Here is a 25695-nt window from a genome sequence, read left to right as displayed (position 1 = left end):
ATCTTATAACTGCATCTGCAGTTCCAGGATAATTACCTACTAAATACACTCTGAAATCTCTTCTAGATGCAGCAGGTGAAAAGTGTAAAATGTGGAGGATAAAGAAATATGTTTACAGATGATTTGGGCACCTTTTCCTATAGATGAAGCAGTTCTATGTTTGCCCCCTATAAAGCTCTAGTCATACAAAATGCTGACTAACTACTTTCTACAGTTAATTTTGAAACCTCTGTTTCCAGACAGTTCAATAGAGCTCAAATTTGCAAGGTACTGTGCTACCTTGGAACAAGCTGACTCCACATAAACTCAAAGGAGCCTTCAAGACACAATTTTGTGTAGTCTAGACAGTAAGCATAGTCCTTACACCCAGATGTTGACAGGAACATACAGCACAAAAGCATGGGGCAGAAACTGAAGCAGTGCTCCTTTTCCTTTCAAAAGGGAAGGTTTGGTATAGAATTAGATATGAGTCAGTTACCATGTGTCTAAAAGAAACTGTATATGTTATTTCTGTAAAATGTGATTATAAAGGACAGGAAAGAGGGACAATTAAGTGGTTATCTCTATAGCAAGAAGGGGAACTCTACAGTCCAGGAAACCTCGGAGCTAAGGGGGTTTGCATTTGTGTATCCATATACATTTCCCTGCTTACTGAGAGGCTCCCTTTAGATTAACAGCTGGAACTGAGAAACAGTGACTGGGGTGAAAAAAGCGCTGGTGTTAATGAGGTATCACATCTAAAAAGCCAAAACATCAGAAAGATGACAGATTTTCCTGTCTGGCATAAACACTTGCTGGGAAAATAGAAACGAATCCACTGACTTTTTAGAAATACATATTTATTTTATTTTAAAATTGTTATGTCTAAGAGCTACTTCATAGCTTGCCCAGGGCATATTACCAAAGTTACTGTCCTTGAGATTGTCAAGACTTGGCCCAGAAGACTGCTGACAGTAGAAAATAATGTGAGCAACAAGTTATCTGTGAAAAAGGGGGGAAAGAAAAAGAAAAGCTTCTGCCACTGCTGATTTTATTTTAAAAGAATAAAGTGCTTCAGTGAGCGTTTCAGCACTGTAAACCTCCCTGTTTCAAACATCCACATCTCTCATCTCTCCCTCCCTTCTGTGTTTTTGCATGACAGCTCCCAAGAGCATTGCCACTGCACTAAATCACATGAAGGACATTTCTCAAAGTGTCTGCCTGTTTTTCATTCTCTTGTAGTAAAGTCGTTATTCTTTGGAGCTACTGCTCTCCTGGAAGGAAAACCAGATTATCTGAACTCAAAACTCCTGTCCATGCCAGGCTCCTTTGTGAACATCAAGATGCTCTGGACGAATATGTGGATGCTGAAACACCATCTGGGTTTGTCTTGTCCCAACAACCAGCTATTTTTACATCCCCCTGTTCTTTTTATGCATTCTACTCTCTTTCTCTTCTCCTTAATGTCTGAAAAGTATTTAGATATTTTCTGATCATGGACTGCTGTTTTTCCTTTGCACAGGTCCCTGTTGTTGATTCTGTAAGTGGCATTGAGAGACATTACTAACTGCATTCCTAACTGGAGGAGTCACACCGATGACACGCCATGAGGGATGGGAAGTACTGAAAGCCCTGAAGCTTTGAAGGTCAGTGAAAAAAATAAAAAGGAGAGGAAAAAGCATCAGGATTCTTCTCTCACAGATAAAACTGCTTATCAGAGCACCATTATTTGGCTAGACCCTTCCTACCACCTCTGAAAATGATCTTTCTAGTTCAGACTCACAGCCAATGTTTCATCTATAGCTGAAGCTGCTCTTTAGGTCAGACCTTAGGACACAGAGGAGAGGCAATGCAGAAAGGCAGGTAGACAGTTCCCTGGAGAAATTCTCGAGACTTCCTGCTGTTTTGATGTAGTTTGATAGGTGTTCTTGTGCCGATTTCACTCTCTTTCTTCCTCTCTCCTGTGCTTGTGGTTTTAGTGTTGCCACTCGCCTTGGAGCTGCCAGCCAATGGCAGCACAATAAATGGGCTCTAAGCCTGGCTGCAAAAGAGGTTGTTATTCAAATATGCAGTGACCTTACCTCACAGGATAGGCACTCAAGCCCAAAGTGGCTCACAACTCAGACTACTAGAAGGACTTAATCTGAAAAGAATATGACTTCTTTGAAATTTTCTCTGTATGAGAAACTGCTACGAGCATAGTTATTAAAATGCCTGAAATTGCACCAAATTGTGAGTTGCACTGGAAGAAATATGAAGACCATGCTGAATGGTTAGTACAATTTTTAAACACACAATTCAATTAAGTAGCTCAAATATATTGTAAATACACAACAAATTTGTTATTAACTACACAAATGTATATGGGGTTTCAAGCTGCCTGTTTCAGAACACTATAAATGACAGTTGTGACAGTCAGTGTTGTTACTGTTGGGAAGCTGCAGGAATTCTTTATGCTAACATTTACACTGCTAAAGGTTATATTGTTTCAATGACAACATGCTCCCTATTCACAGAAAAATGCAATTCACAGACAATGTTGAGAAGATTTAGTCATTTTTGGAGTTTAAGATTTCAAAATTTTCATCAGGAAATAAATTAATTATTGGACAGCGTCAAAGAAATAATCTGTATTGAGGCTGGAAGCTTGATGTCTTGACATTTGCATCCTGTTTGTCAAGAAAACAGACATTTTATTAGGAAAAATGCTTAAATTAATGTGAAATTTTCCAAACTGGGACTTTATTTCTCTCTCCCTGTCTTTTCTTAAGTACCTTGTGGGAAATAAGTGACTGTGTTTTACTTAGGGGGTTGGTCTCTTCTCCCAGGCAACCAGCACCAGAACAAGAGGACACAGTCTCAAGCTGCACCAGGGGAAGTTTAAGCTTGAGGTGAGGAGAAAGTTCTTCACTGAGAGAGTTGTTAGTCATTGGAATGGGCTGCCCAGAGAGGTGGTGGAGTTACCATCCTTGGAGGTGTTCAAGAGGGGATTGCACGTGGCACTTGGTGCCATGGTTTAATCATGAGGTCTGTGGTGATGGGTTGGACTTGATGATCTTTGAGGTCTCTTCCAACTTTGGTGATTCTGTGTAATTTGAGCCTAGGTACAAGAAATTATCTTGTCTCTGATCTCTCATCTGGACTCCTATTTCCCACTGGAACCCATCTGCAGCATTTCAACAAGTTTCATACTCAGAATGAGCTGCCCTCCTGTCTTCAATCTGTCTAAAGTTTCTTGCAAAGATATATCATTCTGAGCATGTAATTACACTAATTCTGAAAGCTATGATCACTGTTTTCATTGTAAAAAATAACAAAGTGAAGCAGAGTTTCTGATGGCTTGTCAAAGTTTACATGCAAATAATCATGTGAGGTTTGGAAGAGTGGGAAGCCTGATTTCAAGTGCCTGGTCAAAAACATGCATGAAAACACTTATCCCAGCCATGATTTAAAAACAACTTGGAAAAAACAGCTTTATGAGGAAAAAAGAAGCAAAGTCCAGGTATGGCACATGAACTTGACATCCCAGGTCCCCTAAATACCTTACTGAATGATGAGACAAGGGTGAAATGTGAAAGATACCTTGCTAAGAGTACAACAAAGGAGAGGAAAAAAAAAAAAGAAAGGAAAAAAAGGGAAAAAGATTGATCAGGTAAGTCTGTGAACTTGACATCAAGGGTTAGGACTTGAGAAATGGATTAAAGATTAGCCTGGAGACTGATAGGACACAGGGGATGTCAGTGAAAGATAACAGTTGAGTTAAAAAACGGTAGCAAGCTGAAGACCACTCTTATACTTCATTTTGGGTATAAGAGATCCAAAGATGCATTGTGTTTCAAACTGCTGAAAAGTGCAGGTGACTGGCAAATATGAGGACAGTGAGGAAAACCTGGGACAGGTACCTGTGTTCAAGCGTGTTTTGAAATAAAGAACACAGAGACATTAATCACGTGTTGTATAGCAGCTCTGTGATGTTAAGAGCAGTTCTGCTTTTACTAACACTTCTATGCAAATAGATAAAAAATACCATTCTTACATTTTTTACTTTCTTCCAGAGTCTGATATAGTGACTGTCTGCAACATGGAGCAGGTAAGTGTTTGGGAAGTTTTTCCCCATCTGACCAGAAATGAGAATTTAGGTGTTACAACTTCACATTGGAAGCACGATGCTGGAAATAACATACTTTATGGAAAATGCTTCAGGGTAGCTAATGCTTAAGCCATCAAGGTTATAACACACCTGAAAATAAGGGAGGCCTCTTCTCAATGTATTCTTCTTGGGTTATTAATAATCCAGTTAAAATCAAGCAATTCACAAACAGACTGTTTCTAAACCAGACTGTCTAGGAAAGGTTGTTTATCATCTCTAGGATAAAGCTGAGAAACTGGGGTAGGGTGAGATGAAAGGGTGAACTCTACCACAGAGTATTCCATGATTTCTCTTTAATGGCCCCAACAGGGCTGTGCTTCTGCCCTTTGCTGAAAGCACAGAATGTCTTCATAGCTCCATCCAAGCATACGATGTGACTTTGTAAGCACTCTCGTATGTGTGTGATTGTCCTCAGTAGTGTAGCTCTTTCATCCACTGCCACCACTGTCTTGGTATTCTGTTCACATTCAAAAGCCAGTCCAATTTAAACATACCCCTGTTGTGATACCTTTATTTCTTGAATTCATCTCAAGTGCGTGGGAAGGAATCATTGCAGCATTTTGGTTTTAAATGGAATTTGATCTCTGTCAAGATCTCTGCTCAGAGCTTTACACTAACAGCTTTCAGTTTACTAATAATTTCTTCTCTTGAGCTTCAGGCATTAACCATTTATGTAATCAAGCATAATACCTGGATAGGATCTTTTACATGTTAGATTGTTATTGTTTGCTCAGAGTGAAAAAATTGAGCTTGTTTAAGAGGATGGCTGATGAGAGACTAAATTCTTAGCAAAGGAAGTGAAGCCAGCCATGTAACCACAGCTCTTTTAGACATTGACAGCAGTTGGAGCTGAATGCTTCATCAGAAGGTGCAAAATTTTCCTAGTATAAATAATTGTATCTCTTTATGCCAGAAGATTTCTTCCTTATCTAAACTTATGCTCATTTCATGCCAGGAAGCTTGAATGCTAATAACCTTAATGTTCTTTGCAGTAACATTAATTAGGTGAACATTTTCCATCCACAAAATCAAAACCAGCACAGCACAGAACTTTACAATTTTAATAAGAAAATCAAACAGCCAGTGGGATGCTGAGTCTCACCCCACTGCAAAACCCAGTTGGCAGGATTTCTGTGATGAGCACACAGCCAGCTTTAAGTGATCTGTTTTGATATATTTAGGTGGGGGAGTTGCAACTTCTGCAGAGGTGTCTTGGTGTCCAGCCTGCATGGTTTATTAGGCCAGGGTGTTTGAACTTTGCCAGACACATTGTTTGTGTGAGTTTTTCTCCTAAGTATGGGACTCTGAAACTTGGATGCAAACACACCGAAATTACTGTTCATGGAGTCATCTTGCTTCCAGCAGTAGTCCCTTCAGGTTCTACTTCTGCTGGGTCCTTTTGCCCCAGTATGATGTTCCCAAGGTGTCTCAGCAACCTCCTCTTCCTTGGTAGACAGTCTAGGAATGTTTAACTATCTCAGGAATGGCCTACAGATGTCTATCATATGATATTACTGAGTTTGGATTCCTGCTGGCACCATTGTGGTTAGACCCCTGCTGAGGGAGGACTCAAATGCCTCCCTGGATGTATTATTCCTTGGTATGGAAGATGTTATTTCTGTATTGTGCCCTAGGACACATCCCCTGGAAGTGGGATTTTTCCATTGCCCAGTAAATGGGGAGGTAGAGCTATATGGGATACTTTACAGGTAGGAACAACAACAGAGGCTTGAAGTTATCTTATTTAAGAGTCCAGCAGGTATCTATCTTTAAGGCTTCAAGTCTTCTCCTCAGACTTGTTGCTTACCTCTGGAGGTCCCTGAGACGCCTCTGTGCAGTATGAGAGAGAAAGGGAGAAGGAGGACTGTTCAGCAGTTCTCAGGTAAGAAACTGACTGCTATCTCCTGTCTAAGCTTCAACTCAGAGAGGCAGAAACATCTAAAACAGGGTTGTATGCTTTCAGATGTTTTGTGATGCAGCCATACCTTTCAGGCATCACCTAGGACAGTATTTGCTGTTGTTTTAACACATACCACTAGGTGGAAAATGTTTTGTAAATCAGATACCGTGACAGCAATTACAATGTGACATACTTTATAGAAGCTAGAATAATCCAACACTGATATTGAGGTTGACCTCAATAGTTAAATAGTTAAAAAATTATCCTAAGATCAGAATTTTAGCTTGTGACAAACTTTCAAAATGTAAATGGTTTTAGTTAAGGAATTGAATAAAGTAGATGCTCTCAAGGGTTGGGGCTGAGCCAGCCATTAAACAGCGACAGACACTCTCTAACCTCTAAACTGCCTTGCCAAAGGGGAAGAGAAATAGAATAAAGGAGAGACTTATGAATTGAAAATGAAAACTAAATAGCTTTAATGAAAATAATAGCAAAATAAAATATATACAAAATCATCATCAAATCCTCCTGACAAAAATTACATCACTGTCACCACTGTTGTGACAAAGGACTGGGGAAATCACAGACTGGATGCTACAGCAGACAGGAGCCAGATTAAGGAGCTGGATTGTGTAACTGAATTCAGGAACTCATGGATGGGGATCAAAGGCAGAATGGACAAGAGTCCTCCTCAGACACTGGCCATTGAAGAAGAGAGCTTGGCCCTTGTGATCCCTTACCTTTATACTGAATATGTTGTATATGGGATGGAATACCGTGTTGGTTATTTTAGGGTCATCTGAACTACCTGCTTCTCTCTGCAGGTGCAGCCTTTTGCTCTGCACCCCCAATGGGGTATGCAAGCTTCAGTGGTGACCTTGGTCTGCATGGCAGTCCTTGGTACTGACTAGAAGTGTTATTATTTCTAGAAGCAGAAACTCTCTGTGAGAACATGCTGTTAAATTCAGAAAGTGCAACTACTTAGAAGAGCTAGAAATTAAAAGTTCTGACTCAAAGTAGCACACGTGCTCACATGTAGAGTATGTTTTTCTGGTCTGGAGCCTAACATTTAGAGATTCCAGATATCTGGCTGTTCAGTGTGAGATCAGTATAAGCTGCTGAATCCTGGCATCAATAATGGTGTGACTAAAATGAGACTAATTTCATCTAACATGGCTCTAATCCTCCCCTCTTTGAAACTAGCAATAAAACTTCTAATAGCATCATGAACTGATAATCAAGCGGAGCAACTCTGTTTTATTAGTTAGGAACTGAGACATTAAGAGATTAAGAGTAATATTTTTAAAGTGATGAGAGCTCACACAACTTTTCTCCTTATGAGATGTCTGAGAATTTTAGCGCTCCACTTGTCAGTGTCAAAATACTTTTGATATCTCCGTGCACTGACTTAACTGCACTCAGTAGGTGCAGAACACCATGAAGTATTGTGTTTGTGTCCTCTGTTTGACCTGTGCTTGTTCTCAGTCTCTCAGAGCACATGCTCCCTTGGGTCATACTATGTCAAATATGTTCAAAAGGATATAGATGAAGCAGTTTCTCCTATGTGAATTAACTCTTTTGCTTCCCACTTTTACCTCCACACCCTTCCCCCAAACTTTAGAATGGAAACAATTCTAAAGGGCCCATGTATACTTTAAGAGGGATTCTTTTACTGTCTATGAAATAGAACAAAGTAGATACTGGATGTGTGTTGAAAAATACTGAAATAGTAAGAAAATAGATTATTAATTAAATGAAAAATGTAAAAGGAGAGAAAGAACTGGTTTTTAAAGCACATAGGTGCTGATGCTGAGTTTCATTCAGAAGAAACAAATAGATCCTTTGGAACTATAATGATCCATTGCAGGTGAACATATACTTCAACAATTTAAAATGGATTACTATTTTGCCTACAGCAGTAACAAAGGCTATGGAACCATGTAGTCTAGGGAAGAGGCAGTCTGTAAGTGCATCAAAGGCAAATGCATACACCAGTATATACAGTCTGCAAAGATGAAGAGATTTTTCCTGTGAAATACCATTGCTTCTGGCACCACCTCAGAACTTCTGCCTTTCTTCACACGTTCCTATCTAAATAAGGCAAGACTGCATCAATATTTAGATGAACTGAGATGCAACAGAAAAGAGGGGGCTAATAAAGTATATTTCATCTTGACCCACCTGGAGACTGGTGGAGCAGAGATCAGATTAACTAATTCCTAGGAACTGATCAGAAGCTCTTTCCAGCTTTAGCTGCCCCATGTTCATGAAAATAGTTCCATGTCATATTAGGAGCACTTGAGCTAGCCTGAACCATAGAGCAATGCTGCTGGAAGCTAGATGTAATTCTGAATCAAGAGCCAACAGATAGACTTCCAGCTTCATGAGTAGGACATCATATATTGTTTCACCAGAAATTTACTAGTGCTCTGAATTGAAACTTGGTCTTGGTAAATCACTTCACTGAACAGCATCATCACAGCCTGTGACTGGCAAGACCTGCTGACCCTAGCCTTTTTACGTGGTGCACTAGGCTGAATGTCACATTCCTATGAGTCTTGGCTGCAGAGAAGTTTGGTATTTGCCCTCCTTTGCCAGCTCTTGTGGGACCTGTTGGAAAATGGGAGAGTACACAGATGACTTCCCTGATATAGCATGATACCATCAACAGAGGAGATATTCTCAAACTGCACATGAGGAAGGGAAGTGGAAGAGGCAAGAACAGGGAAGGAGGAAGAATGCAGACATTTAATAAGAAGATCAAGGCTTTCCCAGCACATCAATGACTGAGATATCGCTGAGAGAACCAGGGAGCAGAGACATAGTGAGGCAGAACTCAAAGCCTTAGCTGGCTTGGGATTCTGCTGTATTCTTTGACTAAGATATGAAGGATTTTTACAGAACAGCACCTAAGGAAAAATTGTCATGCTATACAGCAGCCCATCACCTCCCTGAGGCTACTTAGCTCTCAAAATTGGTAAGTAGTACTGCAGAGTAGACCCAGAGGCCCAGCCAAGCCAGAAATATTCATTTTCTTGTACACTTCACCAAGAATATTGAAATTATTGCTATTGGCAGCATAACCCAATCCTGACAACACAGAATTCAAACTGTCAGAAGGGTGGGAACCCTTGGAATGCTGCTTCCTTCCCCACTGAGAGCTTACTCCTGCTAGACAGTTGTAAGGGTGACTGAAGAGCTTTATCTTGCAGCACTTTGTGAAAGCAAAACCTGCTAGTGCCTTGTGACTATCAAAACTGTGTGATCAGTCAATGAAATGCTGATTACCTTATGGTCCTAGCAATAACAAAAGGGGAAACAAGGGAATGTGATTCTATTTTTCTGTTAGCCTTACCCCAGATTATTGAATTTGCTGCTGTAAAACACTTGCTTTAACATAGCTTTAAACCAGACCAAGGGTTTTCATTCTAATTTGTCACATTCTTTTTGCAGAGTATATTCAATTATTTTCCCCATCAATTAAGAAGATTTATGAATATGTTTTCTATTGTGTGGTCATGTTTGTCAAGTAAATGATTCATTACTTTTCCCTCAGCTAGTAAATTATTTCTAACCCATCATTTTCCCTTTTGTTTTTCAGCTTGCTTAGAATTCTAAAATGGTGACCAAGCTTTATGTGTTTGATGAATGTAGATTGTTCTTCCTCATAACTGTGAAAAATCCCCAAATACACTTTTTGTAGGCTGTAGGATTTATCATTAAGTCCAGCTGAACTTAGGATGGATGCATCTAAGACCCCAGCTTTAGCTTAAGTTGTTAGCTTGCACTATGTTCTGCAGAGATGAAGTATACTTTGACGTTAGGTGGTGTATGATAGTTTGTTGAGTGGTAGTAGTCCAGCCTTTAAAATAAAGATTTGAAATACCTTTGTAGAATAGTGGACCTTAACTCTCAGACTTGCATAATGATCACCCCAACACCAGGCCATGAGCCCAGCTTTCATTTGATGGCTCTCTTCCAGGGAATCTTAGAGTACTAAATAACATAGCGTGAAAGACAGGTTCACCTACAATACTGTAGTGGTTAAGGTGATCTTGTTGCTTTTCAGTGCCCTTATTTAAGCTGCTGCCTCTGTCAAGTGCTAGAGGATCTGTCTTGTAGATGAATATCTACAAGATACATGAGTATCTACAAGATACAGATACAAGACGAATATAATTGGATTGCTGGCAGCAATGAGCCAAAATGTCTGTCCCTAGAATGCCTCTAATGCAATAACTTGGTCACTACAGACAAGGTTTCAGTGAGGAATACAAGAACTTAAAATAATATTATTATTTATCTGCAGCCACCCATGTGACATCAGGTATTGGCCTCCTTTCCTAGGGGATGTGATTTGCTTGGTTGTCATCAGTGCTTAACTGTTGGCAGGCTAAATGGAGGGGCCCCATGAAGTGATGGTGGTTAAGTGTGATTTGCCCTTGACATTTATAGAAACTGTTCTGAGCCCTCAGGTGGCAGTAGGGTGCTGACAACAGGCAGAAAAATTGGCCTGGTACAAGTTAACCAGAAGTGAAGCAAAAAGAAAATGGCTGGAATCAATCATGCCTGTTATGCATTTGATCTATGCGTAAAGCAAGTCCCAAGTTCCAAACATATTCAATAATTTAGCTGTTTCTATTGTTCTTGCTACAACTATTGTTTTTCTGTTCCTTCATGGTGATATTTTACAGTGGGTTGAGTCTGTTTATATGCTCTACTGTTATGGAGTTATCTCCAGCGCTCATATGAGAATATTAAAAGAGTATGACATGGGTGTGCATGTGGAAATGATCTGTAATCTTTATTCTGCAATAGCAGAGCTCTCTTATCTCAGGATGAGGAAGGAGGGAATGAAATTGGATTTCTTGCTCCTTGTGACAGTTTCTTTAGCTGCACTGTGGTAACCCCATTGGGTATGATACAGCACAGCTAACCTAAGCTGCTTTTCTAATTGGGGGCAGCTGCCAGTTTCTCTTTGAAACTGAGCAATGTGTAGACATTATGTATACAATCTGCACTTTCCTTTTTGGTTTATCATTTTCTGACTCACCTTTTTCAGTCTTCTCAATAATTATGCCTCAAAATAGCACACCTCCAAGCAAATTAAAAAGCAAAACTCCCAGTTCTTTACACAAATAATACAAAGAGGTTTACTGTAGTTGTGACCTTAGATTGCAGCTGGAAAGACAGACCAAGAACAGATGACATGTTTGAAAATGACTGATAGTGAATTAACCAGGTACAGTGTAGCTTTAAAGTGCTGTAATGCATAACAGAGACTGTGTTAACCCAAACTCTTGATAACACACACAGCAGGATACAGCAGGAGCAATCAGATATTTCCAGAGGTAGAGCAGGAGACAAGGAAGCTGAAGCCTGTAAACATGCTTGTTGGAGGCAGCCACCAGTCTGCTGCAATCCACCTGGTGCATCCTGCTCTTCAAGGCAGTATCTTTTGGGGCATGTAGCTGTGAGAAAAGAGAGTGAAAATCACTGTAAATCTAGGTCCTAAACTAACCTGTTACCTCCCTTCTTGCCACCTTGTCAAACCAGCCCTGCTTTCAATCACGAGTTGTGATAGTGAATGCTTTGGTTTGCCTCTTCTGTCTCATACTCATATTGAGAGCCTTTAACCTTTTTTAATGCTCTTTTGTATTACTGTAACAATGTCTAGACCCATCCTTGGTGTCTGGTTAAATGCATTTCTAATTGCTTTGATAATGTTATAGTTGTTACATCACATGGAGTAAGGCAGATAAAAATTTACGTTAATGTAATCTGATCTTCAGCTGTTTTTCAAGATAGTGATGTAGCTTTTAGGACATTTTGGGATGCATCAGGGCTAACTTTTTGGGGCAGACAATTGTTTTCAGCTGAAACTATGAGTAAGCAGGCACAGAGGATTGGAAAGATCCACAAGTACCACTGAATTCAGTGCCTTATGACTGCAAGTGACTCTACAATAGACATTTAACCCAGAGCGCTGCACAGAGCATCTGGATCACACGACAGTTTAGAAAATGGCTCAGAGCACTCTGAAATCCTCTAACAAAATCTTCGTGTGCAGAGTACTGTTAGGAAAAGAGCAAGACACAGGGATTGCTAATGTTCTGTACTTCCATGATTATCTTCCCTTACAGAGCACAGGGAAAGCATATGACATGGCAATGAAACATATGTTAAAGGCTGCTAGGAGAACATTTTAATGGCAACTGTTTTTGCTCTTTTCACATATGAATAATGAAATAGAAGTTGAAATATGAGGGTTTCATCTTATGACAAGGCACTGAAGAGTCTGACAGTGAACCTGTACACTCAGTCTGAAGTCTAATATTTTTTCCCTAGTCCTGGATTGGGGAAAGAGACAGAAAAGAGCTGCAAAATTGGTTTGGAAGTAGGAAAAAACATCCTGCAGTGAAAAAGCTACAGAGTCAGCATGTTCAGGTTATTAAAAAAGCTTTAGGGAAAACTTGGACAAAGCAAATAAATAACTTCTGAAGAAGAAAACAGCAAATGCCCAAAGGGCATTTTATTTAGCATGCTTAAGACCAGACATATTCAAATAGGAAATAAAATAAATTATTAAGCTTGAAGATGGACTAATCAGACACAAAGAGAGTCTCCATCAAGTCTTTGGCTGAGGACTGGCACCTTTCTAGAGATGTTCTAGTCTTGCACAAGCTGATGGGCAAAAAGTGGCAGCAGAAGGGGAAATTCTGCAATATTACATGTACCTGCATTATGCTTATAACATAAGCATACACACACAGAGAGATAAGTGAGAAGTGATGGCTTATTTCTGGCTTTTGACTCTATAAAGTCAAGGCAGTGGTCTGTGTGGCAGTATTGAGGTTATTGTGGTTTATGAACTTTTTACAGAGGACTTCTTAAACTAAGAAGGGTAGAAACCAATTATAATTTTTGTTGATAAAGCTGTTTGGTTCTAAAGCAATTATAAGAGAATTTGAATCTTGAACATAAGTGTGTAGTGGTTTATGTTGATTTGTGAAGGAAACATGGTTTCCAATAAGAGAGCAATGACAGCAATTAAATCTTGCAGTGCACAAAATGTTTGTAAATGAGATAAAGGATGTGTTTTGGTTGCAAGGATCTTTATATGCCATTAGTAAAGTCTGCTTAAATTTTGAGAAGTTTAACATAACCACTTTTTCTTGGAGGATATGTGAAATACAATTTGCAACCAATGGATTCAAGAATATTGAGTAGACGAAGCATCTAATCTAGTGGATCTATATCCATCCAGTGGATATAGTGTACATATGTGCATATAAGTCTCATATTATGGAGGCAAAACTGTATAGATAAATGTTTGCAAAGGAGAAGAGATTATACACCTCTTGTTGCTCATACTTGCAGGTAGAAGTGCAAGAATTATGCAAACTTCGGCTTTGTGAGAAGCTTTATTTGATTTATTATTTGTTCTAAACAAATAAACCACATTTTAAAATGTGCTAAACATCATTTTCACATAATGTTATTTCTCTGGCTTGGCCACGTCCAAGTTTATTAACTGAACTGAAATGAAAATGCTAAACATTTTTGTTCTGTAGAATTCTAGTTTTTCCTATGATAATTTAATAGCTTTATTGTTTTCCAAGGCTTTAGCAGTGTTAGTCCCAAATAATTCTTAGGGTCTGGTGATATTGTAATGTAAAAGAAAAGTTAACCAGTGTAAAGCAGTTTAATATGAAAGCATACAGCATCTGTTATAGTAATGTAATAATTCTTATATTACCAGTTAGAGGAAGTGATCTAACTAATGAGACATTTTAGGTGGCTTGTCAGCTTGCAGTCTGATTGTGTTTTCCCATGGTGCTGGGTGCAGCCTTGGCAGTGGTGCAGGAGATGGTGTGGCTCTTTGCTCTGCCTCTGTAAGAAGTATAACTCCTCTGGCAGTGAAATGCTCCCACATAAGGATTTGGACTACCAAAAAGGCAGAGGTATTTATGACCCTTCAGGTTTGCCAGCCCAAAGATGATGCATGAAGATGCAGAGGGTACCTGTCTGTGTTAAAATAAGCTAACACCATGGCTGCAAGTAGCTGATGTTGTATTGAACACTGCTAATTTGATGTGTGTGACATGAGCTATTTAATTTGCATTCAATCATTGCCTTGCAGCTGCATTCTACCTCCTAAAAGCAATCAGTGTCCAATCACAGGAACCAAAGGAGCAGGTAAATTTGGTGGCTGCCTTAGAATTTGCAGTGCATCCTAATCCTAGCAAAACAATTCCAAAGCAGGCTGAATACTGACCAATTTTGAGATATGCTTTATCTGTCTTTCAGTTAATAAATAGTCTATCAAAAGCTAGGGAGATTTTTAGACTTACCTTTTTATTACTAATTACTTCCTGAATCCATTCTCTCATTAATTAGTGATATATCATGTAGTAGGCAAAGACAAGATTGTAGATCCTTTGATGGTCAGTTCAGGAGTAATAAAAACTATATGTGTCCTAAAGTAAAGTATACCTTTAATGATGAACAACTCTTCCTGGTTAAACCTCTGCCCTCCTCTGAATGACATTAATCTACATATTAGTGTTAGAATAACTTGATCTGCTTAATAAAAATTAATGAAATATTAAAATGGCATATTTACCTAGGAGTAAAGCATATGGACAAAATCTGTGTGTGGCAGATTTGGGTCTAGATCTGCTTCAGATGATATCTAACTGCAAGAATGCATGAACCCCCATTTTTTAAATGCCTCTGTTTTGTCATATGTTAGATGACAACAGTGATACTGGCCCCTATTCTCAAACACTTCCATTTTTTAGGTGGGTTCAATCCTTTGTGATTTGTCCCTGTAGCTGATGCCCCACATCACAATCTCTGGGACTGAACTTCATGAACTAGATCTGTCCTTTTTTGATGGCAGACCCTCATTGATACTGTTTGTGGTTTTTTTCAACATTTATTGTAAAATGAAATTTGGAGCTTGACCCCAAGCTTTGTCTGTTCAACCAGATTTCTGTTTTGTAAGATTCATGAAAATGTGAAGAACTGTCTTGGACAGAAAAACCCCTTTGTCTACATCAGTGTTTGTAGGGGTTTGGAATGGCTTATAACCTTCTTTGACACCATCCTTGACAGGCTGGACAGATGAGCAGAGTCCAATGGCATGAAATTTAACACATCTAAGTGCTGGGCTCTACACATTGGCCACAACAACCCCATGCAGTGCTACAGGCTGGGGTCAGAGTGGCTGGAGAGCAGCCAGGCAGAAAGGGACCTAGGGGTACTGGTTGACAGTAGGCTTAACATGAGCCAGCATTGTGCCCAGGCAGCCAAGATGGCCAATGGCATCCTGGCCTGTATCAGGAATAGTGTGGCCAGCAGGCGCAGGGAAGTCATTGTGCCCCTGTACTCAGCACTGGTTAGGCCACACCTTGAGCACTGTGTCCAGTTCTGGGCCCCTCAGTTTAGGAAAGATGTTGACTTGCTGGAACATGTTCAGAGAAGGGCAACAAAGCTGGTGAGGGGTTTGGAGCAAAAGTCCTTTGAGGAGAGGCTGGGAGAGCTAGGGTTGCTTAGCCTGGAGAAGAGGAGGCTCAGGGGAGACCTCATTGCTCTCTACAACTACCTGAAAGGAGGCTGTAGCCAGGCGAGGGTTGGTCTCTTCTCCCAGGCAACCAGCACCAGAACAAGAGGACACAGTCTCAAGCTGTGCCAGGGGAGGTTTAGGCTGGATGTTATGAAGAAATTCTTCAGGGAAGGAGTTATTTGCCGTTGGAATGTGCTGCCCATGGAGGTGGTGGAGTCACCATCACTGAAGGTGTTTAGGAAGAGACTGGATGGGGTGCTTTGTGCCATGGTTTAGTTGATTAGATGGTGTTGGATGATAGGTTGGACTTGATCTTTGAGGTCTTTTCCAATGTTTCTTCTCCTCGTCTCTTCGTCTTCCCTTCCCTTCCCTTCCCTTCCCTTCCCTTCCCTTCCCTTCCCTTCCCTTCCCTTCCCTTCCCTTCCCTTCCCTTCCCTTCCCTTCCCTTCCCTTCCCTTCCCTTCCCTTCCCTTCCCTTCCCTTCCCTTCCTTCCCTTCCCTTCCCTTCCCTTCCCTTCCCTTCCCTTCCCTTCCCTTCCCTTCCCTTCCCTTCCCTTCCCTTCCCTTCCCTTCCCTTCCCTTCCCTTCCCTTCCCTTCCCTTCCCTTCCCTTCCCTTCCCTTCCCTTCCCTTCCCTTCCCTCTCCCTCTCCTCTCTCCTCTCTCCTCTCTCCTCTCTCCTCTCCTCTCCTCTCCTCTCCTCTCCTCTCCTCTCCTCTCCTCTCCTCTCCTCTCCTCTCCTCTCCTCTCCTCTCCTCTCCTCTCCTCTCCTCTCCTCTCCTCTCCTCTCCTCTCCTCTCCTCTCCTCTCCTCTCCTCTCCTCTCCTCTCCTCTCCTCTCCTCTCCTCTCCTCTCCTCTCCTCTCCTCTCCTCTCCTCTCCTCTCCTCTCCTCTCCTCTCCTCTCCTCTCCTCTCCTCTCCTCTCCTCTCCTCTCCTCTCCTCTCCTCTCCTCTCCTCTCCTCTCCTCTCCTCTCCTCTCCTCTCCTCTCCTCTCCTCTCCTCTCCTCTCCTCTCCTCTCCTCTCCTCTCCTCTCCTCTCCTCTCCTCTCCTCTCCTCTCCTCTCCTCTCCTCTCCTCTCCTCTCCTCTCCTCTCCTCTCCTCTCCTCTCCTCTCCTCTCCTCTCCTCTCCTCTCCTCTCCTCTCCTCTCCTCTCCTCTCCTCTCCTCTCCCTCTCCTCTCCTCTCCTCTCCTCTCCTCTCCTCTCCTCTCCTCTCCTCTCCTCTCCTCTCCTCTCCTCTCCTCTCCTCTCCTCTCTCCTCTCCTCTCCTCTCCTCTCCTCTCCTCTCCTCTCCTCTCCTCTCCTCTCCTCTCCTCTCCTCTCCTCTCCTCTCCTCTCCTCTCCTCTCCTCTCCTCTCCTCTCCTCTCCTCTCTCCTCTCCTCTCCCCTCCCCTCCCCTCCCCTCCCCTCCCCTCCCCTCCCCTCCCCTCCCCTCCCCTCCCCTCTCCTCCCCTCCCTCCCCTCTCCTCTCCTCTCCTCCCCTCTCCTCTCCGAACCTCTCCGAACCTCTCCTCTCCGAACCTCTCCTCTCCGAACCTCTCCTCTCCTCTCCGAACCTCTCCTCTCCGAACCTCTCCTCTCCTCTCCGAACCTCTCCTCTCCGAACCTCTCCTCTCCGAACCTCTCCTCTCCGAACCTCTCCTCTCCTCTCCTCTCCTCTCCGAACCTCTCCTCTCCTCTCCCCTCCCCTCCCCTCCCCTCCCCTCCCCTCCCCTCCCCTCCCCTCCCCTCCCCTCCCCTCCCCTCCCCTCCCCTCCCCTCCCCTCCCCTCCCCTCTCCTCTCCTCAAGTGTTACAAGAAGATAATGATGGCAAAGTTACACTTCTGACAACATGATTGTTCAGCAAAATGGGCTTTTGGCTGAAGTTTGAGGTGTCTATCTTGAAAGCAGAAAACAAGCCTTGAGCACCTGCTCCAGTTTCCTCTAAAGACATTAGCAAAGACTGCTCTTTCCGTGGGGTTGCTAAGTGTAATCAGATTAGACAACTGTGATACTCAGTTGCTTGGGAATACTTTTAGAGAGCTGTTATGTGACTGAAAAATATTTATTCATCAAAATATTCTGTAAGAAAATACTGTTTTGACAAAGCTAAACTAAGATGGATGAGAAAGTCTTTAGTCTTCAGCCATTTGGAAGATGTGACAGTGAAATTCAGCTCTCTCGCAGTGGATGGTGCCCTGTGTTACAAACATAATGCCTGTACACTTTTATTGGCTGCTTGACTAGGAACTTGAGTGTATTTGATGAGGACCCCCTTGGCTGTGTAAAGGCTATCCTCCACACTATATTGGCCCCAGGGAGAGGGCTGGGGATGAGGTGGAAAGGGAGCTTGGAATTGGTGCAGCCCATGCTGGTATGCTCATATTAAGAGTAAAGAGAAGAAGTGGGTCTCCAGAGTTATTACTCTCATGTCATTCACTGACATCACATTCACTTAAATAAGAGAAAAAGTCCACAAACTTAAATTATATTTAACCTTCACCACCTTAGTGCAATTTTTTGGACTGCTTTTGTGTATTTTAATATAGTCCTGCTACACTTCCTCTTCCACTTTTTCATTATAAACGTAGTTCAGCAATGATCATACATTTGGGACTTTTTACCTCTTCCACCCCATTCAGTAACTAGTGGGCTGGAAAAATGAGCCAGCAGGGATCTCATGAACATAAACACAGAGCGCTTAAGGAGAAACAACCTTGTGCACCACTACATGCTGAGGGCCAACCAGCCTTCCTTCTAGAAGAAAGGTGGAAAGAAGATGCAGTCAGGCTCTCTTAAGAGATAGGATAGGACAAAACAGTGGCAGATCGTCTGGATTCAGATCACACTTTTCAGACTGGGCAATATGATTTGTTTAGTTGTGGGAAGTCCTAGGGTGTGCATACCAAGTTCAAGAAGAGCATGTAGATTTTGTGATGCTGAAGCCATCCAAGATTGCAGAACCCAAACTCTGTTGTAAAGGGAAATGCAACAGCTGACAGCAAGAGGCTAGCTTGGATTTTGTGTTTTCCTCATCCTCTTGTTAGAGGCACTGATTTTATGTATCAGAGATCAAAACTGTACTAAATGACCTCAAAAGTCTCATACCTCTAAGGGCACAGTTGACATTCCTGCAGAAAAATATGTTCTAGGCTAAGACTCCATATTTCCTTCCCTTCAAACCCTCAGCTGCTTTAACCATGAGATGATTCAGCCTCTAACCAATTCGTCACTATCTATTTCTGCCTAAACAAGCCCATAGCAAAAGTTTTGTGCTAATCGCTGGCAGCAAGTGCTGAGATCTTAATGCTGACAATGCTTTTAAGGGATGCCCAGCTACACAGGCATATCAAGATGTCTTTGGAGATTTATCTTGGATATGGAAAATAGGATAGGCTGGGAATTTGGGCTGACCCATTTAGGGAATGGAAAAGAATTAGTGATTGAGTGCTGCACATACAGGGATATAAAGCATAGTTCTGTATTTTAATGCGAATGAGTAAACAGTCAGCACTATAATAATCTCTAAGGCGTTTGATCCCAGTAAACCATCTTAATCCTTAGGGCTATTCTGGCGGTAAGAGATAACCGCATGGAAGCAGAAATGTTCTTAGCATAAAACTCACATATCTGTGTTTACTGTGCGTGTTAGATGGCTTCAGACTTTTCTGCCCTCCTTCCCAACTGATGATCTCTTGATCTGTACGGCCTGCCAGCTCACTACTTCACTAACGAGATCCTTTTAATTTGGGTTTTTATTGTTGCCAGCAAGGGCCAAGACAAAAGGAGAATAAAACCATGGAGAAATGCTTCATACTGATACTTCCCTAGTCGCATGTACACTTCTCCTCTTCCTTTTCACAATAGATAAGACAGGGTTGGTTTTGTTTTGTTTTGTTTTGTTTTGTTTTTGTTGCCAGCAAAAGCCAAGGCAAAAGGAAAATCGAACAATGGAGAAATGCTTGGAACTGTCTCTTCTCTAGTCACAACAGATGAGTGTGTGTGTTGGTTGGTTTTTTTTCAGCGGTGATACAGTGGTCCTGTACTTTGTGTGAGGATGCATTTCCACATCTCTGCACTTAAATACCGTCTGAGTTGAATGGTTTTGTCGCTATTGTCTCCTGGTATTGTCTCCTGGCTCTTGTTTTCATTGTTGTCTGCATTGCGGACAAAGGCCTATGGATCAGAAATGCAGAGGTAGTGAATGCCTGGGAAGTGAAGTGCTAAAAGTTTTTTGTTGTCATGACTAAAGACTGAATGAGGCATATGAATGAGTTCTCAAGAGCCCATTGTACCTCCAAAAGTGGGTAGTGCTGCTGCAGGTTGTGTCACCACATCACGTTCACACCTCTGAGCCAAAGACTTCAGTTAAAGCACAACATTGCTGAACTGCAGTTTAGCTGCTATTCAAGGTGCAGGGCTTGTTTTTGTTTCTTGGTGTGTGTGGGTGTTGGGTCGGTTTGTTTGTTTCTTTGTTTTTATTTTTTTTAAGTAATTTCCAAGCCTGCGTTTGCTCCTCTACTGTTTAAGTCCCGGCTTTAAGGATACTTTATCTCTGTCTGGTATCTCCTGAGGATAGGAGCCTTGTTATCAGTGCAACAATGTTGCAAACTAGATGCAATCTAATGCTATTGCTCTTCTGGCCCGAACTGTGAGGCAGAAGTGAAACTGAGGCTATGCATTATAGCTCAGGAAACTCCTGATTAAAGATGAAAATTGCCTTCTCTGCCCCACCCACCCCCTTTTTATTTTTTTTCCTCTTTATTTTTCTTTTCTTTTTTCTTTCTTTTTTCATTCATGGAATCAATAAGGTTGGAAGAGACCTCAAGGATCATCAAGTCCAAGCTGTCACCCAAGACCTCATGACTACTAAACCCCAAGTGCCACGTCCAATCCCCTCTTGAACACATCCAGGGATGGTGACTCCACCACCTCCTCGGGCAGCCCATTCCAACGGCTAACAGCTCTCTCTGTGAAGAACTTTCTCCTCACCTTGAACTTAAACTTCCTCTGGCACAGCTTGAGACTGTGTCCTCTTGTTCTGGTGGTGGTTGCGTGGGAGAAGAGATCAACCCCCTTCTGGCTACAGCCACTCTTCAGGTCGTTGTAGAGAGCAATAAGGTCACCCCTGAGCCTCCTCTTCTCCAGGCTAAATAATCCCAGCTCCCTCAGCCTCTCGTAGGGCTTGTGCTTGAGGCCTCTCACCAGCCTCATTGCACTTCTCTGGACATGTTCAAGAGTCTCAATATCCTTCTTAAATTGAGGGGCCCAGAACTGGACACAGTTGATCATTTAGTTTGCAAATTCATCTTTGGTCATTTGGGTGAATGGCTGTTATGTACCAGGTTTGACTCAGCTGAGGGTTGCTGTTCTGTAAGTTGAAGCTAATTTCCCCCCCAGCCCCGCCAAATAATAATACAGTTTGGGTTAAGACTCTTCAGCTCAAGTGTTGCCATATTATGACATTTAAATAATATACATGAATGTGTGTTGTAGAATCTAGTTATGAATTTCTATTTTGATAATTTCCAAGGCCTTGCACCTGGGATTTTAGTTCTCACCATTAGGCAAACAACAATGCTGAACAGGACAGCAAAAGCATTAACCTAGGCTGGGAACTGCTCTAAGTGGGACAAACTAATCATTTTGCATACGTGTTTTACATTTATGCATAGCTTTAAATTGCTTTTTGTAGCAACCATCTCTGGTTCTTCATATTATTTGACAAGGATTTGCAAGAACTGTAGCTTAGACAAAGCTATGAAACAAATGGCATTCTGTCAAATAGCCCTTAGCACATGAGATACATTGTGTCACCCTCTTGGTTGGGAAGTAGTGGAGGAAAGATAGATCCTTTAATTTCTGTGAGGAAATCCAGGCTTGGGACCTCAGTAGGCTTCAGAATTGCACATAATTTGCATCTTTTGGTGGGTCTTCAGTCATTGCACTGCTGAGATTCATTAAAGTCCTCCTGCAAAGCTCTCTGAAATTAGTGGCAAAGCATTTATTTACCTCAATCAAGCTGTAATAGTTCTAAACAGTGAAGTATTATATGGCTGGTTTATTCACCCTGTATGTGTATGTTAAATGCAACAGTCCAGATGATGGCCTAGGCTAATGCTTACCCAGATACACTGGATGTGCAGTTTATCTTGTTCCATTGTTCCAAGAAAGTGGATTAACAAGAAAGCAATATTATGAAGTCAAAGAAGCTATAAATAAAAAAAAAAAAAGAATTAAAAATCTATTTATGAGTCCCTTTCTGTATAAGAAATCTTGACATTATGGCCACTGAAAATGAGTCCTGGTTTTGAGGACCCAGAAATCTCAGGACTGAGAAGCCTCAGAACTGAGAATTTGCTGCACACTCAATCCTTGTGTTAACAAGGCTTTGAGGGAGGAGAAACAGCCTTCCAAAAAGTTCTCTTGTTGCCAAGTAAGCCTTTACAATGCATACCATCATTATTTTTCTTCATGACCATAATGCAGATAATATATATTTTTTTGCACCAGAACAAGAGGACACAGTCTCAGGCTGCGCCGGGGAGGTTCAGGCTGGAGGTCAGGAGGAAGTTTTACACAGAGAGAGTGATTGCCCATTGGAATGGGCTGCCCAAGGAGGTGGTGGAGTCACCATCACTGGGGGTGTTCCGGAGGAGACTTGACAGGGTGCTTGGTTGCATGGTTTAGTTGGTTGGGTGGTGTTGGATGATAGGTCGGATGCAATGATCTTGAAGGTCTCTTCCAACCTGGTCTGGTCTATTCTATTCTATTCTATTCTATTCTATTCTATTCTATTCTATTCTATTCTATTCTATTCTATTCTATGATGTGAAAGGAAAAAAAAAAAATCCAAACTTGTTTAGAAACAGAATTTGCAGAGATTTGTGTGGAAGCACTCTGTTTAGTGTAAGGGAAGCTTTCCCATCAGCTTCAAAAGAAGTTGCAGTAGATTCTAAATAGTTATAACCCAATTTATCCAGATAACAGGATCTTTGTTGGGTAAGGTCTTGGCAACACTATGCACCTCAGGACAGACTCTGAAAGATAACAAATCAACTTCAACTGCCCCTAACCCAGGAGCTGCAGGGCTGTTGTATGGCATTTAGTCTTACTTCCTATAATTAGATGTAATAAAATTGTGGTGGTGGTGTTATCATCATTGGTATAAAAAGTTAGTTGTACCAAATATTACAGATAGAGACAATGATTTTCTGCAGGAGTTCACAGATGACAATGCTGGACTCTGGCAGACTTGAAGTTGCTATGGGTGTTTGAAAGTATGTATGTGCCTTTACATGCGTGTATAAAAATGGGTCTTCTAAAATAAACAATTGATGATGTCATCTTTTCAATTTTAAAACAGTACTTTCTTAGTTTAAGTGAAGTTTATTACCTTTTTAGAAGCTCAGGAGCTATTTCTACCATTTGCTCCTTTATTTATTTATTTATTTATAACTCTGAAAGCCAGCTCTTTACATAGAGAACTAAAGCTAGTGGGAGGACTGGATATATTCTACCTCTGGCAACACCATAGTGTAATTAGGAGGCATGAGTAAAGAGTGGGAGAGTCTGCGAGCTTTGAGGGGTGTAATCCTGTCACAACCATGGATTTTTCTATATAAGCACAGGCAGGTAGGTGTCTCTGTCTTAATTTCCATCTTTGCACAGGGGAGATGCTAATATCAACTCACAAGAGCACTATGTTTACTGTTTGTGACTCACAGAACAGCCAGAAAGGAATAATCATCAAATATATGATGCAGAAGAAGCGACAGAGGTGAAATACTTGAAGCATTTGAATAGGCCTACTAAAAGTGTGCCCTGCTCCTCGCAGCTGGGTGAGGCTGGGATTCTGGGGGACAAAACAATGGTGCATAATGCATGTGGAGAAAAGGGCTTGACTACAGTTAGTTACATAAATACTCAGCCTTGGCTCAGCTCAGCTCATGCATTCTTTGGTTTGGAAATCAAAATCCTGATTTTCACCTGATGGTTTACTGGGTGTATGGCTGTGCATTGCATGCAGGCTCTGTCTCTCCCTCTTCAATGGCTCTTAGAAATAGTCCTTGGAAAGCATTCCTCATAATGGGGTTCCTCCTCACTGCTCTGTGAATGATCCTTCCATTTACATTTCCTCCCGCTTAACTATAGACTTGCTATTACCACCGCTAGGTGGTAGTGGCTGTAGTTAACTGGGCCAGGCTATAAGACTGAGAACCATGAATAGTTATCTGGACTAAGAAAGTAGCTCAGATGTCATTACTGATGGGTTTCAGAGCTTTTGATTTCCCCATTTTCATTTTTGTTTCTTTGGTGTGGTTCAGGATTGTTTTATGACCTAGCATTTTAACATCTTGTGTAGCTAACTCTTGAAATCCAAATGCTCTCTGAATGAATTATCTTCTATTTTTGTTTTTTTTCATAGTGTTCCAAAGACTTTGACAGCATTATTAAATATATCCATTAAAAAAAAAAATATATATTTTCCAGTGTGTTTAATTTTCCACATACACCAGCCAGAACTGTTAGGCATAGTGCCTGGCTAACAAGCCATTCCCAGCTGCTTACTCAGGATTTTTTCATCTCTCTTTGGGTATTGCCTTCTGTGAGCAGGCAGCCAAAAAGAGATGCACAAAGTGGTAGATGAAAACACTTACTGAGTGGCTTTAAGTTGTGCTTGGGGTCAGGGGTATAGGTTTGTGGTTCTGTTGTGTTTGTACAAGGTGTGGAACCATGCACAAGTGTTCTTTAAATTGGTTTGGTTTTGTTTGTTAGGGTTGTTTGTGGGGTTTTTTGTGTTGGTGTTGTGGTTTTTTGTCTGCTTCAGTTGTATTTATAGAAACAACATACTCATGCAGCTCCATCCTAGTATGCTGAAATGGTCCTCTCTCCATGCAGGCTTGAGCTATGTCTCATTTTGATTCCACCCTGAAGGCGAGCAATCTCTGTAAACCTCATGTAAGGAGAAAGACAGTGGAACCTTGTCCAGCACTTGTCTGCACCAAGCAATATAATTATCTTTTTATGAAAACCATGTTGAAATGGACTCCATTTTGGAAGATATATCTGTAGCTGATTTCCCCTGTTTTCAGTAACAATAGATTACCTTAATACTTTTTAAAAATTAATCCCCTTTTCAGTTACATGCAGTCCAACATAATATTGTGTGTGTATGTGTGCTCTTTTCCTCTCTCATGCAATCCATTCACACAAATCATAAACATTGAATCCCTGCTGGCCAATCATTTACTGAAAATTTACCTTCACTGGCACTATATTTACTGGTCTGTGAAAGACAACTCAAACAGGCTCTTCAGAGAAAGAGGGTTATTAGGAACATTTTGGGAGAGACAGGAGACATCCCACTGTGCAATATGTATGGTGTGAAGAGAAAGTAAAATGCAATCACTTGCTATAGTGTTTTACCAAATTGAGTAAGAGGTTCTAAATATTTATGTATTTATTTTTCTTAAACAAGTCAACGAATGTATGTACTGTGGGTAAACTTTCTCCAATAAGGAGTAAGAATCAGTCAAGCCCTTGAACCCCATCCTTCTGCATTTATCCTGATACCCTTGGTTGCAATACCTCATTACCACCTTGGCAACTGTGCCCACAGAGCCCATCCAGGGTCTTGATCATCAGGCAATAGTCTTTCCTTCTAATGCCAGTGCCTGTTCACTCAAGAACAGTCGTCCATGGTGCTGGCAGCTGGAAGGCAAGTCTTGCTGTCTTTCCATCCCCTTGTCATCACTTGCATTTGGGGAGGGAAGGCAGTGATTTGCTCTCCTATGCAAGAAATATCTTCTAGGGAGCCAGTGCCAACTTTGGTGGCTAGAACAATGTATGATAAAATGGGAACATCTGCCTGTAATGATCTGTATGTGCTCACAGGGCATATGCCAGGAATTTGTGCTCTTGCATGCCCCTTCCAGACTGGTAAGTTTAAAAACTGCATCTCCATAAAAGTAGCATGCTTAGCTTTGGCTTTAAGTGTCAAGTCACATCCATTTAATTCATGCACCTTTGTCTTCCTTGGGAGTAATCTCCACCTTATGACTGAAGCTACTTCCACTATGGAATTGAAAGGGAGGGACATTTGCTTTTTTGTAAT

General features: G+C 41.5%; 1 long non-coding RNA gene across 1 annotated transcript; it reads left to right on the top strand.

The window, feature by feature from the left end:
* The first annotated feature begins 1242 nt into the window (after positions 1-1242).
* LOC137446284 (uncharacterized) lies at positions 1243-24540 on the top strand. Its single transcript, XR_010988610.1, has 5 exons — positions 1243-1362; positions 1502-1625; positions 2808-2870; positions 4035-4069; positions 24480-24540. It is a non-coding gene; the product is annotated as an uncharacterized lncRNA (long non-coding RNA).
* Positions 24541-25695: the final 1155 nt, after the last annotated feature.

Source organism: Melanerpes formicivorus, unplaced genomic scaffold, assembly GCF_026170545.1.
Source record: "Melanerpes formicivorus ecotype bairdi unplaced genomic scaffold, bMelFor1.0.p_v2 SCAF_17, whole genome shotgun sequence".
Lineage (NCBI taxonomy): Eukaryota > Metazoa > Chordata > Aves > Piciformes > Picidae > Melanerpes > Melanerpes formicivorus.
Note: the sequence above shows the minus strand (reverse complement) of the source record. Positions and strands in the feature narration are given on the sequence as shown.